Consider the following 5,951-nt stretch of genomic DNA (forward strand, 5'->3'; position numbering starts at 1 on the left):
TTTGTGCTTGATCATCTCTCCTTGGGCTTTTCTTTAAAAGGGGGAATATGATAAGGGTTCTGTGGCTTCAATGTCAAACTTGATTTTTAGAATCAAGTGAAATTACAGTGAAATCTTAATTTTGATTCCCCTCACTAATATGGGTACGGACAGGTACTGATTTGTGTATATCTGTGTTGTGTAGTTTAATGACTTAATCTTTAAGTGGTAAAATAAAAAATTGTGTCCTGGTACAAGAATCCTGGAAAGATGTGAATGACATTTTAAGTAGGTGCATCTTTGCTGTTTCTTGTATTCTCCCCATTGCCTTGCTGGATCCCTATATACAGAAACTTCAGGTGTGCATGTGTGCTCTTGCAGCTTGTCATTCATCCACACCTCCAACCTCTTATACATGTTGCCTAAGCCACTAAGATGCCCTTCCAAGTGGATAGAAACATTGTGATACTTGGATGAGACTTCTCCTTGGATTTATATTCATTCAGCTGGTGGTGAAGTTTATAATAGTTTCATTTCCACTGGTTCCTACAGACCTATTCTACCATTGGTGATGGGACTCAGTTCCTTGGGGTTATTTTGATGGGAACATGATTTAAATCTTCAGGCCTTGCAAGCGAATTACTGATAGCTATATTGAAAAATAGCTAAAATTTACTCAAATATTCATCCCAAGTCCTAGACTAGGTTATGTATGAGACATGATTTTGTAACATCAGTTTTGGCTGGTTTACCAAGGAAACCTTAAAAGCAATAAAAAGAATTTTCTTCTGAGGAGATTTAAAGTTACTAAAAATTCTGTAAATCACTGGGCATTACCAAGTTCACCTAAGCACTATGAATAATGCGAACCTCTATCTTAGCAGGTTAAGTGTATCTTGTAATCAGCCCTAAAGCAAAAGGTTTTTCATTTCTGAAAGTTTGGAAATAAACTAAAATAAAAGTTTTGGGAGAATCTTTAGTGGTAATGGTCATCTCAAGCCCCTTAATACATATACTACTCTTGACCCCAATTATGACTTGGTTTGAACTATGTTTTTACAGGCCAGCTGATTATTGCCATCCAAGTAAATTCTCTTTTAAGTTACCTTGGGTAGCCACAGCCATTCCGAGGATGTTATTGCTCAGGCGATATTTAGAACTTTTTTGAAATTGCTTTCAAGACCAATTTTATGAGCCACTGAGATGCAAGCCTTACTCAGTTTGCTGATTTGGTCACCCTTGAGGTGAATCTTGACTTGTCAAGAATTACCCTTTTCTCAATGAATGGAGATTTTTCACCTTTAAGCATATTCAGAAGGTACTATGCAGTCTGAAGTTAATTGCAAACAAATTATTTCAAATAATAGTATTTAGCATAAATGGCAGTTGTTGCACTGAGCACTTTGAAAAAAATTATTACACCTAATTTCAGCATTATGAAGCATGCTGGAAAAGATAATCCCTACCCATAAGAAGCAGTGATTTCAGTGGGGAGACGTGTAAATAATATAAAAAACTTTTTAAGAGAGATGCATACCATAGTTATCCAATCCCATTCAAACATGCCGTAAGTACTAGAGCTGGTGCAGTATTTGAGGAGAGCAGTAAGAATGAACAAGGAAGGACTCATCTGAATTTAAGGTTTGCAGAAGTTTGCTTTCCCAGCTAATAGGAGATAATTAATTGTATTGTGATTGTGCTCCTACTACAGCCAATGCATTGTGCCAGTCAGAGATTTCTCTTCCCTTTGTTTCTGGCAGAACGGAAGCCTGAAATCTTTGAAATATTGCTGGATTTTTCAGCAGACACTGTTGGTGACTAGTACTTAACTTTCTCAAAAATTCACAACTTGTCTACTATGTGCACCAAATGTTCTAGAATAATGCTGTTCAGTGGAAATATAATGCAAGCCACATAGGTAATTTTAAATTTTCCAAAAGCCACATGACAAACTGTCAAAAGATACAGGTGAAATTGATTTATATATTTAACTCAGTAAAGCCAAAATATTATACAATGTAAAAATTATATATTTACATAGCTTTTTTCATAGAGTCTTCAAAAACCAATGTGTGATTTAACACTGATCACCTCAATTTGTACTAGACACCACAATTCAAATGTTCAATGTCCATAGGTTCTAGAAGTTCTAGAAGAACATGGGAGAGATTGAAGTGGGTACTTCGCAGACGGCATTGTATTTTAAAACCTTATCTATGAATATGTAATGGGTCACTATTTGCTCACCTACACTACCCTTCAATGAAGTAAGCATCATTCTTTTAATTATGTGTCAGAGCTGTGGTTTAAGGGTATCTAGCCAAGCTTACTAAACTATCTTTCTACTTCAGTTTTTTTTTGAGATTAAAAGAATATACTCTTCCCGGTGCCTGCCCATGCAATATATATATATATATATATATATATATATATATATATATATATATTCTTAACAAAGCTTGAAATCTAGCCATTAAGAATTAGCAAAAGTCCTTAATGGTAATGGTTGAGAGTCCCATGTTGAAAAGTTGGGAAACAACTGCAGCATTATGTAGCACTCAATAGATAGCGGTTGTCCATTTGTTGCAGGAATGAACCTCCAAAGTTTTTGCATGGAATCTCTCAATTCAGATCTAAATAATTTCCGAGCAGTTATTCTGTCATCCAAAATAGTTTTGTTGTAGTATTCCTGACATTTGTTAAAAATGGCTCACCTGGATTTACAATCTGATTCTACTTTGTAGTTAGAGTAGATATTAAGTGATAACATATATGTTTGTTTATGTTTAAGTGAGTTTCTTAGGGTGAAGAGGGAGAAGCTGACAATTTGAGAACAGAGGCTACCAGATCAGATTTCAGCCCCAACGAGAACAAGTATTTCCCAACACCCAGTCTGATCCATTGCTGAAACTGGATGATTTTCTTATGTTTGACAACATGGAGTGAAATATTAACAGCCTTGTGATGAAGGAGCCTTTGGAGTTGAGGCTGTGGAAAAAGCTGATTCATTTGGCTTGGCTCTACTCATATTTTCTGTGAGGATATGACATAACATTTCCTGTGGACTTTTTATTTAAGAATCTGAAAACCTATATAGTAGTAGATGATGGAAGTTGGTTTCTAGATTGACTCAAACCAATCTCTAGCACTTGAATCTGACCGCTTACTTGGAAGAAGCCAGAGGAGCATATTGGCCAGGTTTTTGTTTTTGTTTTGTTTTCAGAATCTTGGGTGTAGCTCCTCTGGATTAAAGCTGAAAATTAAGGAAATTTCATTCTGTTCTTCCTTGGCCCCACTGTTTCCTAGAAGAAGGAAAGGAATGGAACACTGTCCTGAGGCTCTATTAGTACAAAAGTATCAGATTGTTCCTAAAAAAGAAGAGACCAATTTGGCAGCAAAGCCCAAATTCTGCCCTACTCCCCTGATGAAAAAGAAGCCTTCCCCCATTGATTAAGATATCTTCTTCAGCATTTGGTTAATCCCTTTTCTGCACATTTGGGGACTAGTAGCATTCACATATTTATAAGCAGGAAAATCACTGAGCCTAATCTGCTAAATAGAAATACATTCCAAGCTTCATTTTACTAGAGATGTTGTTTAATAGCCATTGCACAGACATGGGCACGATTGGCCCAGTTCTCTTTTTTTTTAAATTCTGAAGCCAAAAACATGGAAAAAAATGAAATCGAGGAGGCCCTTCTTGTTCTTTCCCTCCATCCCACCCTAAGTTGTTCCCTTCAATTCACACTATTGGTAGATATAATTGTTTAAAATTCAATTTTATTGAGATACTCATATACCATATAATCATCCAAAGTATACAATAAATGGTTCACATTTTCATCATATAGTTGTGCATTTTCATCACAATAGATTTTCGGACATTTTCATTACTCCATAAACAAGAAAAATAAAAGTAAAAAAGAACACCCAAAACCTCCCTTACCCCCTAACCCCCAATTATTGATTTGTTTGTTGTCTTTATTTTCTTACTCATCTGCCCATACACTGGTTAAAGGGAGTGTCAGTCACAAAGTTTACACAATCATATGGTCACACCATAAAAGCTGTAGTTATACAGTCATCTTCAAGAGTTAATGCTACCAGATTCAGGCATTACCCTCTAGCTACTCCAACACACCAAAAACCGAAAAGGGATATCTAATGCATAAGTATAACCTCCAGAATGACCTCTCAACGGTATTTGCTGTCTCTCACCACTGAAACTTTATTTCTTTTCCCCCTCTTGGTCAGGAACTCTTCCTCAATTCCATGATGCCAGGGCCAGGCTCATCCCCAGGAGTCAGGTCCCACGTTGCCAGGGAGATTTACACCCCTGGGAGTAATGGCCCACATGGGGGGTGGGGTGGAGGGCAGTGAGTTTACCTGCGGAGTTGGCTTAGAGAGAGAGAGACCACATCTGAGCAACAAAAGAGGTTCTCTGGGAGTGACTCTTACGCAGAATTGTAAATAGGCTTAGCTACTCCTTTGCAGAAATAAGTTTCTGCAAATTTGACCCATCAAATTGGTAGTCCCCAATGCTTGCAAGGATATCTGGAATCCCCCAATTGGGGAAGTTTAATATTTCTACATTTGTCATCAGTCTCTCAAGGGGACTTTGTAAATTCTATTTAATCTTCTGTCCAGATTACTCTGGGCTGTATCAGGACATCACACTAACCAGTACAAACCAACAAGATCTCACTCTTTATTTAAGAGTCCGTGTAATTATAGTGTTCAAATAAACTGACCATACAAGTTAAATTAGTGTACTACAGAAAATATGGGTTTTTAAATTTTTTATTGTGAAGTATATATACAAGAAATCAATAAATTTCCAAGTACATTTTAGCAAGTAGTTATAGAACAGATTTTAGAGTTTGATATGGGTTAAAGTTCCACGGTTTTTCACTTTTTCTTGTAGCTGCTCCAAAACACTGGAGACCAAAAGAAATATCAATATAATGATTTAGCAGTCATACTCATTTGCTAAATTGTATCTTCTCTGTTACACTCTTTTTTTGTGACAAATAGCATATATACAAAAAGCAATAAATTTCAAAGCACATCGCAACAATTAGCTGTAGAACAGATTTCAGTATGTAATATAGGTTACAGTTCCACAATTTGAGGTGTTTATTTCTAGCTGCTCTAAGGTACTGGAGACTAAAAGAAATATCAATATAATGATTCAGCAATCATACTCGTTTGTTAAACCCTACCATCTCTAAAACTCCTCCATTCACTTTGATCTTTCTCCCACTCTTTAGGGGTATTTGGGCTATACCCCTTTTAAATTTTTCATGTTGGAAGGGGCTGTTGATAATATGGGATAGAGGGATGGAACTGGTTGGTGTTCTGGAGAGGCTGGCCCCTCTGCATTTCAGGATCTATCAGGTCCAGGGACCCATCTGGAGGTTTTAGGTTTGTGGAAAGTTGCCCTAGTGGATGGAACCTTTGTAGAATCTTATATAATACCCTTGGTATTCTTTACAATTGGTGGGGATGGTTTTTGTTGAGATTTGGCATGTTATGATAGGTAACAATGTCTAACTGAAGTTTGCGTAAGAGTGACCTCCAGAATAACCTCTCAACTGTATTTGAACTCTCCCTGCCACTGATACCTTATTTGTTACACTTCTTATCCCCTTTTAGTGAAGATGGCATTGTTGATCCCACGGGGCCAGGGCCAGGGCCAGGCTTATCCCTGGGAGTCATCTCCCACGCCTCCAGGGAGAATTTCACCCCTTAATGTCATGTCCCATGTAGGAGGAAGGACAATGGTTTCACTTGCAGAGTTGGGCTTAGAAAGAGAGTGGCCACATCTGAGCAACAAAAGAGGTCCTCTGGACGTGACTCTTAGGCATACCTAATAAGTATGCTAAGCTTCTCCACTACATATATAAGCTTCACAAGAGCAAGCCTCAAGGTCAAGCCTGTTGATTTGGGTGTCCCTAATATTTGACACAGTA

This window comes from Tamandua tetradactyla, chromosome X (assembly GCF_023851605.1).
Source record: "Tamandua tetradactyla isolate mTamTet1 chromosome X, mTamTet1.pri, whole genome shotgun sequence".
NCBI classification, from domain to species: Eukaryota; Metazoa; Chordata; class Mammalia; order Pilosa; family Myrmecophagidae; genus Tamandua; species Tamandua tetradactyla.